Source organism: Manis javanica, chromosome X, assembly GCF_040802235.1.
Source record: "Manis javanica isolate MJ-LG chromosome X, MJ_LKY, whole genome shotgun sequence".
NCBI classification, from domain to species: Eukaryota; Metazoa; Chordata; class Mammalia; order Pholidota; family Manidae; genus Manis; species Manis javanica.
The window spans coordinates 134,762,518-134,778,026 of NC_133174.1; positions in this window are offsets into that span (position 1 = coordinate 134,762,518).

Here is a 15,509-nt window from a genome sequence, read left to right on the forward strand (position 1 = left end):
AATGCTAACTCTAGTGTTAAAAAGGAGAAATATGCCAATTTTCATAGAAAAAATAAAGTTATTACGCAATTACACCTAAGTAGCATCTTGCTTAGGTGGTCTTACACGTGAATTCCAGTAAAGTATCAAGGGTGCCACAGGACCAATGGCCTCTCTATAAATTATTCAGTAACATTAGAAAGGAAGGAAAAGTCCCTAACTCCTCCTATGAAGCAAGTATGACACTGATAGGTAAAATGTAGATATGAAATCCTAAATGAAACATTAGCAAACATCCAACAATAATACATAAAGAAACTAATACACTGCGACCAACTGGGATTTATTCCATTAATACAAAGTTGGCTCTATATTAGGAATTCCATTTATATCACTCATGGTAGTAACATAGTTAAGGACAACCAGAGATGCTGAACAACCCTTTGGGAAACTTCAACACCGATACATGTTAAGAAAAGAAAAACGTCTAGAAAATAGGCGGCAGGGGATGTTTTCTAAACACGAAAGAAGATACATAATTAATTCCTAATGCCAGTATTTTATTAAATGGGGAACCACTGGAGGCAAGGAACGGATGCCCACTCCTTTATTCCTACTCAGTCTTGTGCTATAAGTATTCGTCAGTTGACAAGAGAAAGCTATCAGATTTATAAGAACGGAGAATAAGAGGTACAGCCGTCTCTGTGTCCCAGCCAGTGATACTACAGTATAGCTGCCCATCCAACAGAACAATGACACATTAACTGAAACAATAATCAAAATCAGTGCGGGCGCAGCATCTAAAGCTAACATAAAAGAATCAATAGTCTTGGGATATAACCACACAAAAACCCAGTGGAGAGAACATATTGGGAGGGAAGATCCCATATATGACAGCAACACATAAGATTAAATGTACAGGTATAAACTTAGCAAGAACATCGATACAAGGAAAGGTTTTTCCAAATGACAAGAAATTGTCATTGCATCTATACAAGGAAAACGTTTTCCTTTGTGAAAGTGAGTAAATGAAAAGACAGTCACTGTCCATGGGCAGAATAGTTCAACATTCAAAATATGTCAATTCTCCCTTAGTTAATTTATAGATTGAATAAAATCTCAAAAATAGCAGTAAACATTTTTATGGAGTAAGACAAGTTGATAATAAAGTTCATAGTTTAAAAATGCAAGAACACTAAGGATATAAAAGAAAAAGAAATCCTACGAGAGGGGAGGAATGATACCAGACATTCAAGCATGGTGTAAAGCCTCTGCAATTACAACATCATAGCACTGGTACCTGGACAGATACACAGCCGAATGGAATAGAAGAGAAAACACAGAGATGTACCCAGGTACATACAGAAATTCTAGTATTAAAAAAGGGGGGGTGCATGTAACATCACTGGGGCAAAGCAAAGATGCACATTTAATAAACGGTGCTGGATCAACTGAGACATTTAGAGAAAAATAACGGTAGATTCATATCAGACACCTTCCAGAAAATAAACTGCAATGATGTTAGGGATTTAAACATAAAAAAATGAAATCACAGGTTCTTGAGGAAAATAATGCAGAACTTTTCTTTCACCTCAGTGTAGGGAAAGGCTTTCTAACTGTGACTCAAATTAGGAGGCCGTGAAAGACAAGAACGATTAATTTGACTGTACAAAAATTTTCTAAATATTTGACAAACACATCCTAAATAAATCAAAAGGAAACTGAGAAACTGAGACAGAGGACTTGCAGCATACACCATGGACAAACGGGTAACGTCCCAAATATATAGAGAACTTTTAAATATTGAAGGACAAAGGGCTAAAAGTTCTGTCAAAAATGAGAAAATGATATGAACAGATGATTCACAAAATATATATCACGGTCCTCAAAGACATGACGATTCAAACTTGCAATCACACAAATGAATATTAAAACACAAAAGTGACCCTTTGGGGAGAAGACATTTTTGACTCTGAATTGTGCTAATGATTCCCATACCCAACAATTAAATGAACAATTTGAATCAATCAGGGTGGGGGCACGTCCCAAACTCAAATACAAAGAGCAACAAATGAATCCAACCATATTGTAAATGACTATCTTTACCACACTGAGAGGTGAGGAAGAAAACAGCTAAGCTAAGAAACCGAAAGGGGCTCCCAATGACCAGAGCTGGAACAATTCAAGGAACAAAATTAACCATGATCTAATTTGACTATAACTGATAATGGATCATGGTTGTCTGTGAGTCCAGAATGATAAAAATAATTTGAGTACGTTATCTGAATCAGCAATTTGAGATAAATTTTGAAAAAAAACTCGAAAAGTATAAATAAATGGGGGAGAAAGGATGGCTCTTCAGAATTCCAATAAGTAAATGTGAAAGGAATGAGGACAATAGGAAGTCAGCATTAGGTCATAACTGTTGTAGGCGAGATTCCCCAGATGGATTCTAAAAGCAGTGAGTAAACGTCTGAGAAGAAACAGGTATTTTCATAGCCTCAAAGTGTTTCCTACACAAGTTGATAAAGTATTTGTCATTAACAATGGGAAAACAGCAGTATTACCTGGAGCAACATAATTGCCACCACCTCCATCAAGTGATCAAGATGAACACCAGCAGTAGCAAGTACAACATACAGACCCCGTGTGCCCTGACATGATGCGCGTACAAAGGGAGCAAAACCACTTTGGCGGTTTCATGGTATAGCCCTAAAATCATTAAGGCCCACTGATATACACACCTTGACATCTGGGGAAAACCCAGAGGACCTCGAATGGCCTAACCACAAGTTGCTCCGTATTGTTTTCCCACAAAGAAGGTTCCCTGGCCAAAGAACCTTCTTATCATGGGAACTAGGCACAGTGCCTGCTTACCCCTGAGTAGTCAGTTTCCATTCCCAACCAGCCCACACAGTGATTCAAACAAGCCGATCGCATCGTCCCACGGGAACCAAGGATCACTTCATCCTCTCGTTACTATGAACACTGCCCCCAACAGCCCTTGGTTTTCACTCTCTTCCAGAGCATGACACCTGCGAGGCACTACCTGGTGTGTAGCGTCCTCCTCACCCAGGGGCTGAGTAAATGTTATTAATAAACTGACTATGGATGTCACCTGCTCAGTGATGGGTGTCATGTGTTTGGCCATCCTGATAACACTAGGATGGAAAGTCCCCCATCCCCTGTGGACATAAACAGTAATTCCTGCCCAAATGAGTAACTTAAATCTAATCTTAAGAAAATATCAGGCAAACCCAAATTGGCAGACATTCCATAAAATACCTGACTAGTATATGCTCTTCAAAAGCATCAGGGATGTGAAAGACCCAGAAAGATTGAGGAATCGTCAGCCTGCAGGACACTAAGGTGAAATGATGGCCAAATGCCCTGGCGGTATCCTGGAATAGGAAAAGGACATTAATCGTACAACTGGTGTAATTAAAATAAAGTATGTCATTTGTTAATAGTATTACATCAATGTTAATTTCCTGGTTTTGATCATCCTTCCTTGGTGTTGTAAACTGGGAACCTTAGGGAAATCTGGGTAAAGACACTCTGTGCCATTTTCTGCTACCTTAACATGCATCGAAAATTATTCAAAATAAGGAATTAAAAAATACAATGTCAGTGGTTAAAGACATACTTAGGCTATAAATCACATGGTTTAATATAATTGGCCAGCTGAAACACAGCAAGGAAGACAGTAGGATAAAAGCTCACAGCACCTCACCCATTAAAAAATGAATTCAAACTGCTTTGTGAGCCCATTTTAAGGAAGGAAGCTGCATTCATGCCCAGGATGTACCTGAATACTTACTTATTTGATCTCCACAGGGGAAAAGCATTTTAATTTAAGGTCTGGGACAGCAACAGTAATCTAAACAAAACTAAGATGCAAAGGAGAAATACGCTTTGTTTTAAGAAGATAAAGGCTGTTAGATTCTGAGGAGACAGTGTGAATTTATTAGCGATACAATAGAAGCGAACCACATGTAAGAATAGGGGGATATGGAGAGAGCGGAGAGGAAAGTGGTTCCAATCTGACTGGATCTCCTTTCTTATTAATCTCCAAACCTCGTGGGTAATTTAGGCTGATAGAGGTGTGATTTATCAAGAGAAGAATGGTGTAACATACCTACTTGCTAGGAGAGTTGGAGAAAACCAGGGAACCACCCAAGACCTCAGCAGCGGGAGCCACTTGCTTCCTCTCAGGAGGCTGCGGCAAAAGAACACCCGCCTCGGCGGTGCGCGCAGTCTCAACGGCTCTTCTCGAGGTTAAACAGGTCGGAAGAGAACTTCTATTGGCGGACCTTAGGTCAGGTGACCCCCTCCTAGTCAAACAACTCTGGGCTGGGAGGCGGGGCCAGACTCAGACCCGCCTCCAGGGGCTCCGTTCCACTGAGCGCGCAGGGGTGAAAGGTCCGTGTTCGCGCGGCCCCGCCATCTTGGATCCCATTGGGTAGAAAGTGAAGAATGGAGCATCCACGTCAGGACAAGTTCCTTGAAGATCAGAAGCAATTAAGAAGAAGAAAGAAAGGAAGTGAAGCACGCTGTCGCTGCATGTGGCCTGGGCACCGCCTGGCCATGGTTTCTACCAGGCCACGTCTCAAACCCAGAGGTCCAATGTCCAAATGTATCAGCTATGCAACAAGGGGCGTTAGTTTGAAAATGAGCGACCAGTTGATGGCAAAATCCATGAGATTAGCACCCTGGTGATAGGGCTTTATTTACCACGTGGAAGATAGGTGATCTCGGCCAGGTACACTGACCCTTCATAGACTCCATTATCCATCTTCAAAATGCCACTGGCAGTTGAGGTGACCTCATCAGGCTGTTGGGGTTTCAAGCCCCGTCAATACTACTTACCATATGTGGTGTAAGGACAGTATAAATCTTTGACTCTTCACAATCGGAGATGGACAGCTAAAGTGCTTAAGGGGTCCAGAGAAGGTCCTAAACAACTCGAGGCACGGATCATTCGAAACCATGTACTCCCTCCCTCCAAGGACAGGGCATGAGCCCAGCCTAACGTCTCCTCAACAGGAAACAGCCAAGGGGCCAGATTAGAGTCCCACTTGCCCTGAGGGGAAACGGGCAGGCTGGGGTGATAAAGCACTTCACAGCTTTCTGTAGGCAGAGTATTGCTTGGTGCAGATCACAACAGCAGAGAGGTTTCCAAAGCAGAATCTTAAGGTAAGGTTTTCTTCCCCCACCCACTTATATATCCTAACAGAATTTTGGAAACAGCCCTCTCACATGTTTCATTGGGAAAGGATTCAGTCCCTGGTATATTGTACATTTTGTATGTGCTTTGAGTATCCGTTTTTTAATCTTGGCGCTACAGTCTTACTTCACTCAGTTTATGGGAAAACGTCTGCATGTTACTTAACTGGAAATAGTCCTCGCTGAAAAACAAATTCAAATGTTATCAGAAGTACCTTTCATTCCTGAAAGTCTGATTTCATTTTTCAACTTCAGTAATTGGACAAATGACTCTCTGTTCTATCTTTCTTCTGAATCCTAACATTCGTAGGCGGATGGTAAGAAAGTTGGATAAAAGCAACCCCTTTTGCTGTCTCAAGACTATGCCTCAGGAATCTGAGCCATGTCAATAAAAGATGCACTAGGTGTTTCTTCCCCTGGAAGAATGCAGCATAGATTCACGATGGGGATGAACATTATTCTTTTGTAAAAAAAATAAATAAAGATATTTTAACTTTGTGTCTGGAGGTATTGTACATTCACATGCAATTGTAAGAAACAACGCATAGAGGCCCTATGGACACTTTGTCCACTTTCCCCAAAGATGACATATTACAAAATGGTATTAGAGCAAGGATATTGACCCTGATAGTACCCACTGATCTTATTTAGACATGGAAAAAACAAGAAGGTCTTTCAGCGTTTATGTGTTTTAAGCGGCAGAGGAACCTTAAAAGCAGGAGAGTATTTGGGGATTTCCAGGAAGAGATGAGTTTCAAAGGCTGAGATGCTCGTAGGTGACAAAATGTCACGGTACTTGGTAATAGACAGGCAATGCTGAGCTTGCAAAGAGCGGCTGTGTTCTCTGTACAACTATACACCACTTTAATTAAGGCTCATATGGCACAAATATATAAATTCTGGAAGAAACTAAGTGGGAGTGGTTCACTGGTTGCCCATCCATCCTGTGTCTAATCCCCTATGAAAAGGGGGAACCTGGGCATCAAACGGACACCTCCCCATGGCCAGGTCACCACTGATGCCTGCATGTTGTCCACTGCTCTTTACAAAGCAGTTCGATTAAGATTTTAGTCCACATTAATGGCACCTACTTGTGAAGGTCACTGCACACAGAATGGCTCAGTGAGGCACCCTGCCTCTATTACTCCCGATTCATCGAGCATTCACATACAAATAATTATAAAGAAATTTTATTTGTGAAACATAATTCAATAAAGCTGGAACAATATGAAAGTCTTTCAGTCTCTGAGACAAGACTGTTCTTTGGGTGGGTTAAGCACTGGAGGAATCGGAGAGGTACAAAAGAGTATTAGTAGGGGTCTCTGGGAAGCGATGATTTGGCAAAGATGAGAAGTTGGCAGGTAAGAAAAGGTTAGGATATTCGGCAACATAGAGGGAACATGGGTCAGCTGACCAAGGGGGGCTGTGTTTCAAATATGACGTTTTCCCAGTTCCGTTAAGCATCAAATGACAAAAATACGTACATTCTTCCAGTAACTAAGGGAAGGGGTTGCCTGTGAGTCCACGGATCCTGTGTCTATTCCCATAAGAAAAGGGGGATCCTGGGCTCCAAAACACACACCTTCCCATCGCCAGTCCACCACTGACGCCTGCATGTTGTCCATTACTCTTCCCAAAGCAGTTGCATTAATATTTAAGTCCACACGAATGACACCACACTGTGAATGGCACTGCACATGGAGCAGCTCACGTAGGCATCCTGCCACTATGATTCTCCATTCATGGAGCTTTCACAGCCAACCTAATATATAAAAAAATTTTATTTGTCATTCCTCAGTAAAGATGGAAAACAAAAGAAAGTGTTTCAGTCTCAGAAATGAGAATGGTCTATGGGTGTGTGAAGCACTGGAGCAATCTAAGAGGCAGGGAAGAGTTTTAGTAGGGAGCTTTAGGAAGAGATGATTTGAAAACGATGAGAAGTTGCTAGGTAATAAAAGGTTAGGATATTCTGCAATGTAGAGAGAAATCGCGTCAGCTGACAAAGGGAGCTGTGTTCCAAAGATGACCTTATCCCAGTTTAGTTAGGCATCAGATGTCAAAAATACATACATTCTTGCAGAAACTAAGTCGAAGGGGTTCCCTGGGAGCCCATGGATCCTGTGTCCATTCCCCAATGAAAAGGGGAACGTGGAGTCTAAAATGGGCATCTGTGCATCCCCAGGCCACCACTGATGCCTACATGTTGTCCATTACTCTTCACAAAAGGGTATCCTTCACTGTCTAGTCCACGTGAAAGATGCCTCCCTGTGAAGGGCACTGCACATAGAATGGCTCAGTGAGGCAGCCCGTCCCTCTTTCCACCCATCCCTGCAACCTTTCCCATCCAACCTCAATATAAACAAACTGGGTACATCAATTATACCGCAATGAAGCTAGAAAAAATGAGAAAGTGTTTCAGTCTTGAAATGAGAATGAACATTGCGTGGGACAAGCAGTGGGGGAATCTGGGAACCAGAGCATTTTGTAGTTCTTGGAAGAGATGACTTACAAAAGACGAGAAACTGGTCGTTGAGAAAGGTTAGGGAATATGGGAATACAGAGGGAAAATTTCTCAGCACACAAAGTGGGACTGTGGTCTCAGTAGAAGGTTTCTCCAATTTACTTAAGCATCATACAGAAACAGTATAAAAATTCTAGCAGATAATAAGGGGAAGCGGTTCCCTCTTAGCTGATGGTCCTCGTGTTCAGACTCACAGAAAGAGGATGAACCTGTGCTCCAAAATGGGCATGTTGCCATCTCCGGCCACCACTTTTGCGTCCAGGTGCTCCATTACTCCTCACAAAGGAGTTTCATTCATAATTTTAGTGCACATGAATGACACCTCCCTACAAATGGCACTGCCTAGACTGGCTCAGTGAGGCAGCGGGAAAATAAAGGAACTTTATGAATCAATAGAGAAAGAGACCAAACATTACAAACAAATAATTCACCCAGAAAGCAAAATGCTTCTCCAGTAAACATCTGGAATCATGCCAAACCACATCAACTGAAGAAATTAAACTCTGGCGAAGTCATGGTAAGTGAAAAGTTCAATTTCATAAAATTATGTGATTGCAAAATTTTGGAAGACTATAAAAGTACAAAACTGCACAGATCTTTCAAGGTTGGTATACATGTGATCTAAAGAGAAGCACGTCTTGAAAACGTACAACCATCTATTTACAATGATTATCCTGGAAATGTATGAGTCATAGCAAAGGGATCATACAGATGAAAGTACAAAATGATTTCATTTGTTAAGTGTATATTTTTCCCTTTTTTTATTTATTTTTAATTTTTTATAAAGGTACTATTGATATACACTCTTATGAAGGTTTCACATGAAAAAACAACATGGTTACAACATTTACCCATATTACCAAGTCCACACCTATACCCCAATGCAGTCACTGTGTAGTAAGATGTCAAAGATTCACTATTGGCCTTCTCTGCACTACACTGTTTTCCCCATGATCCCCCACACCATGCATATGAAAAATAATATCCCTCAATCCCCATCTCCCTCCCTCCCCACCCGCCCTCGCACACCCTTCCCATTTGGTAACCACTAGTCCCTTCTTGGAGTCTGTGAGTCTGCTGCTGTTTTGTTCCTTCAGTTTTGCTTTGTTGTTATGCTCCATAAATGAGGGAAATCACTTGACACTTGTCTTTCTCCGCCTGACTTATTTCACTCAGCGTGATATCCTCCAGCTCCATCCATGTTGTTGCAAATGGTAGGATTTGTTTCTTTTTTATGGCTGAATAGTATTCCAATGTGTATATGCACCATGTCTTCTTTATCCATTCGTCTACTCATGCATACTTAGGTTGCTTCCATATCTTGACTACTGTAAATAGTGTTGCAGTAAACGTAGGGGTGTATATGTCTTTTTGAGTAAGAGAAGTTGTATTCTTTGGGTAAATTCCAAGGAGTGGGATTCCCGGGTCAAATGATCTTTCTATTTTTAGTTTCTTGAAGAAACTCCGTATTGCTTTCCACAATGTTTGAACTAGCTTACATTCACACCAGCAGTGTAGGAGGGTTCCCCTATCTCCGCATCCTCGCCAGCATTTGTTGTTCTTAGTCTTTTTGATGCTAGCCATCCTTAGTGGTGTGAGGCGATATCTCACTCATGCATTTCCCTGATGATGAGTGATGTGGAGCATCTTTTCATGTGTCTGTTGGCCACCTGAATTTCTTCTTTGGAGAACTGTCTCTTCATATCCTCTGCCCATTCTTTAATTGGGTTATTTGCTTTCTGCGTGTTGAGGCATGTGAGTACTTTATATATTTTGGATCTTAACCCCTTTTCAGATCTGTTATTTACAAATGTATTCTCCCATATACTGTAGGATGCTTTTTGTTCTGTGGATGGTGTCCTTTACCGTACAGAAACTTTTTAGTTTGATGTAGTTCCATGTGTTCATTTTTGCTTTTGTTTCCGTTGCTCACGGAGATGCGTTCAGGAAGAAGTTGCTCATGCTTATATTCAGGAGTTTTTGCCTATGTTGTTTAAGTGTAAAATTTTAATGCTTAATATTTTGTGATTAGGCAAATTTGTTGAGAGAAACACTTTGAAATAATAACCAATTGACAAAAAATGTACACATGTACTTACCATGCCCTAAAAAATTTCACATGATGCTGTTCAATCAAAAAATAGTAGCAAATCTCAATTCCTGATGTGACAGTTTATCTGGGTATGTGTGTACATTTCTGTCTGACACTTCCTTTACCCCACATGTTCACTGTCATGTGCAGGTGTTTCTTCCCTTCTCTCAGGGGTTAGACCTCCTTCCTTACTGCCTAGGGGTCCGGGAAGGGATTGTATACAGGCAGTGGAAAATTCCAGACGGTAGTGGAAAATACCACAAAGTTCTGACTTATGCACTGGAGCCCAAGCTGCTCCTGCCTCCTTCCTTCTCCCTTGCAAAGCCCTCTGGTCTGAGATTCTTCAGAGCTTCAATTCTGGTTCGGACCAATGGGGGGCATTTTCTACATGAAGTACATATTCTTTTTAAAAGGAAAGCTCCTCATTTGTTTTCTCTGCTCTCATTACAGTGACCCACCAAAGGCTACTTGCTATTTTCTTTTTATTTTTCTGGGTGTGTTTGTGGATTTTTGTTTTGTTTTGTTTTTCTCTCTCCAGAGTGGGTTGGAGTTAATGCCAGCCATGTGACTGTTTTCAGACCATTCTGTTATTTTCCCCTAACGTAAGAAAACCCCACATATTGCCGCAAGACTTTAGTAAAGCTATGCATTGAAAGGTAACTCTCATTCCATGCAGCTCAATTACCATCTCTTTTATGCCATGTAGCCCCTGAATAATTCCTTACAAGGTTCATCACCTCAGTAAGCCTCAGCAGCCTTGGAAAACTGGTGATTGTGCTATCAGAGTTCCCTTGTGGGAAATAGATGAAAGAACAGATGCAGTGCAGCAAGTCCAGAAACTGGCCTACACCTGGCACTCAGAGTTCTCTGGGTTTGCGGAATGGAGCACAGCATAATGAAAGCTTCCCAGAGCCTGGCCAACAGAGTTCCCTGCATGTGTAGCTTCGAGCAACTGGGTCCAAGGCCTCCTGACTTGTCCCAACCTGCAGGACGAACGTGGAGTGTAGCCGGAGACACCTGCAGAAATGAAACAAGCAAGGGACACAAAGAACGACCAGCAAGACAGGGTGTCTGATCAAGCTGGCACAGTTTATTGTTTGCAGGCTCAATTTATACAGGTTAGCAAGTAAGGGGTGGATCAGGAGATAATTGGACCTTAGGTGGCGCCAGCGGGGAGGTGTAGAGCAGTGATTGGGTCTTGGTTGGCGCCGGCAGGAACAGAGGACCCGGAAGAGAAGCGGGGAGTTCGCCATTTTGAGGGTGGGGGCACTTGGGTGGGAGGTTTTAAGGGAGGGGCTTTCCTCTGGGGCAGAGGGTGTCTCTTGATTAACAGAGGACAGAAAAAGCACATGTTGCAAGGTAGCCTAACCACTACCTCTAACCTAGAAAAGCACATGTTGCGAGGTAACCTAACCACTAGCTCTGACCTAGGAGTTCACTAAATGCGTTGCTTGGTAATAGGGGAATACTTGTTTCTAACGCGTGGATGGATTCATTGTTGCTGACTTTACAGGAAAGACTTTACTCAAACGTTGCTGTTCTCTTAAGGCTTTTGTGACCGAGTCTGCCTAAAGGCCCACAGGTTTGCTCCCAACACTGACACAACTTGGCTTCCTCTGCAGAGGTGGTTCAATTGGAAACAGTTCCCTGGGTGTCAGGCTTGTAGCAAACTCAGGGATCAGTACTTACAGGAAGCAAAGACTCTGGCCCCCAGGACTCTCTGCTCTGTGCTCCTGGGGACACAACTTCCTGGAAGGACTCCATTTTGTTCGTGTGACCCCGACAAAGAGCTTAGGACTGGCTCTCTCCTCCCTCAGCAGCTCTCCTGGGATCTCTCCAATCTGCCAGCTCCAGAGCCCACAGATTGTCTTCACAAGAAGCCTGTGAGGACATTGGTGGCAGGCCACTCACTGTCTTCCAGCCACACCATGGGTGCGTTGGTTAGCATGAGGCCTTGGCCTGAGATCCCCATGAGGCTGGAGGGATTCTGGGTCCCCTCTCCCAGCTAAAACCACAGGACACCCAGTCCACCCCTGTTTAGAGTGGGGTGGCAAGGGACTAGGCTGACCTCCATCCACTGCTTGAGGAAATGGGTCAAGCAGGCCCTGATACACCGATCCTGGTTCCACATGGACAACATCTCCTTCTCCTATGCAGATGGTCATGGCTGAGGTGGAATTTTGTCCCTGGTTGAGGGGGAGGGCCTGAGTCAGGTGGTCCTCGCACGTCCAAGGTCTGGAGATTGGGGACGGTGCCCTAGGTGGAGGGATTGGGAATGCTGGTGTAAATAAACGTTCTTTGGAGTCATGCTGCAGGAGGGCGAGGGGCAGAGAACCCACCAGTACCCTTGAACCTCATCTCAGCTATTCAGGGTAGCTTGTGTTTACACCATAAAACTTTCTTGAGGCTTGCTGTATGGCCTAGCATATACCATACCCTCTAATGTTGCATGTGTAGTTACTATGTGCATTGGTCTATTTCAACTAAGTAAACTGGATCATCTAGTTCATTCACATTTTGAAATCTCCATTTAGCTGAATTTTTATCTGCCACTTTGTATGTCACCAAGGGAGGCGTGTTAAAATTTCCCACTTTGACAAAGAATTTGTCCATTTCTCCATTTACTTCTGTCAGTCTTTGCTGTGCATATTTTGGCTGTGTTAGGACATGCCTGCAAATTAGGACTTTGCATTGATAGCTTCTTATTGCTTTGAATCTTTTTACCTGAACCAAATCTCCCTCTTTTCTCTAGTAGCATTTTTTTTTTCTTAAAGGGTAACTTCCATTTCCTAATATGCTCATACCATCTTTCAGTAGGTTAGAGTGTAAATGATACATCTTGACAATATTTTATTTTCCAATTTTGTACATCACTGAATTTTGCATGTGTCTCTTAAGGAGCATTTGATGTAGTGGTTCTGTTGTCGTTGTTGTTGTTTATATATTTTTTTACTTTGTTATCATTATTCTACAATTACATGAATAACTTTGTGCTAACAAGTCACCCCCATCACCGAATCAACCCCCCAAATACACCATCACAGTCACTGTCCATCAGCAGAGTAAGATGCTGTAGAATCACTACTTGTCTTCTCTGTGTTACACAGCACTCCCTGTGCGTCCCCCAACATTATACATGCTAATTGTAATGCCCCCTTTCTTTCCCTACCTCCTTATGCCTCCCTTCCCACCCATCCTCCAAAGTCCCTTTCCCTTTGGTAACTGTTAGTCCATCCTTGGGGTCTGTGATTCTGCTGCTCTTTTGTTCCCTCAGTTTTTTCTTTGTTCTTATACTCCACAGATGAGTGAAATCATTTGGTACTTGTCTTTCTCCGCCTGGCTTATTTCACTGAGCATAATACCCTCTAGCTCCATCCATGTGGTTGCAATTGGTAGGATTTGTTTTCTTCTTATGGCTGAATAATATTCCATTGTGTATATGTACCACATCTTCTTTATCCAGTCATCTACCGATGGACACTTAGGTTGCTTCCATTTCTTGGCTATTGAAAATAGTGCTCCGAGCAACATAGGGGTGCATCTGTCTTTTTCAAACTGGGTTGCTGCATTCTTAGGGTAAATTTCTAGAGGTAGACTTCCTGGGTCAAATGGTATTTCTATTTTCAGCTTTTTGAGGAACCTCCATACTGCTTTCCACAATGGTTGAACTAGTTTTCATTCCAAACAGCACTGTAGAGGGGTCCCATTTCCCCACAACCTCGCCAACGTTTGTTGTTGTTTGTCTTTTGGATGGTGGCAATCCTTAGTGGTGTGAGTTGATATCTCAGTGTGGATTTAATTTGCATTTCCCTGATGATTAGTCATGTGGAGCATATTTTCATGTGCCTGTTGGCCATCTGAACTTCTTTGGAAAAGTGTCTGTTCAGCTCCTCTGCCCATTTTTTAATTGGATTATGTGCATTTTGCTTGTTGAGGTGTGTGAGCTCTTTATATATTTTGGATGTCAACCCTTTGTCAGATCTTTCATTTATGAATATATTCTCCCAAGCTGTAGGATGTCTTTTTGTTCTATTGATGGTGTCATTTGCGGTACAGAAGCTTTTCAGCTTGATGTCATCCCACTTGTTGTTTTTTGCTTTTGTTTCCCTTGCCCAGGGAGTTATGTTCATAAAGAAGTCCCTCATGTTTATGTCCAAGAGATTTTTGCCTATGTTTTTTTCTAAGAGTTTTATGATTTCATGACTTACATTCAGGTCTTTGATCCATTTTGAATTTACTTTTGTGTATGGGGTTAGACAGTGATCGAGTTTCATTCTCTTACATGTAGCTGTCCAGTTTGGCCATCACCATCTGTTGAAGAAGCTGTCATTTCCCCATTGTATGTCCATGGCTCATTTATCATATATTAATTGACCATAAATGTTTGGGTTAATATCTGGACTCTCTATTCTGTTCCACTGGTCTGTACCTCTGTTCTTGTGCCAGTACCAAAATGTCTTGATTACTGTGGCTTTGTAGTAGAGCTTGAAGTTGGGGAGTGAGATGCCGCCTTCTTTATCCTTCCTTCTCAGGATTGCTTTGGCTATTCGAGGTCTTTTGTGGTTCCATATGAATTTTTGAACTATTTGTTCCAGTTCGTTGAAGCATATTGTTGGTATTTTGATAGGCATTGCATTGAATCTGTAGATTGCTTTAGGCAGGATGGCCATTTTGACAATATTAATTCTTCCTAGCCAAGAGCATGGGATGAGTTTCCATTTGTTAGTGTCCTCTTTAATTTCTCTTGAGAGTGTCTTGTAGTATTCCGGGTATAGGTCTTTCACTTCCTTGGTTAGGTTTATTCCAAGGTATTTTATTCCTTTTGATACAATTGTGAATGGAATTCTTTTCCTGATTTCTCTTTCTGTTAATTCGTTGTTAGTGTATAGGAAAGCAACGAACACCTGTGTATTAATTTTGTATCGTACAACTTTGCTGATTTCAGATATTAGTTCTAGTAGTTTTGGAATGGAGTCTTTAGGGTTTTTTTATCATGTCAATATCATGTCATCTGCAAATAGTGACAGTCTGACTTCCTCTTTAACAATCTGGATTCCTTGTATTTTTTGTTTTGTCTGCTTGCTGTGGCTAGGGCCTCCTGTACTATGTTGAATAACAGTGGGGAGAGTGGGCATCCCTGTCTTGTTCTTGATCTTAGAGGAAAAGTTTTCAGCTACTCGCTGTTAAATATGATGTTGGTTGTGGGTTTGTTGTATATGGCCTTTATTATGTTGAGGTACTTGCCCTCTATACCCATTTTGTTGAGAGTTTTTATCATGAATGGATGTTGAATTTTGTTGAATGCTTTTTCAGTGTCTGTGGAAATGATCATTGGTTTCACTCCTGTTTGTTGATGTGGTGGATGATGTTGATGGATTTTCCAATGTTGTACCATCCATGCATCCCTGGGATGAATCCCACTTGGTCATGGTGTATGATCCTCTTGATGTATTTTTCAATTCGGTTTTCTAATATTTTTTTGAGTATTTTTGCATATACATTCATCACGGATATTAGTCTGTAGTTTTCTTTTTTCTATTGTTTTATTGTTCTCAATTTTATTTATTTCTTCTCTGATCTTTATTATGTCCCCACTTCTGCTGACTTTGGGCCTCATTTCTTCCTTTTCCCGTTAAACTAATTGTGACTTTAGACTACTCATTTGGGAATGTTTTTCCTTCTTTAGATACG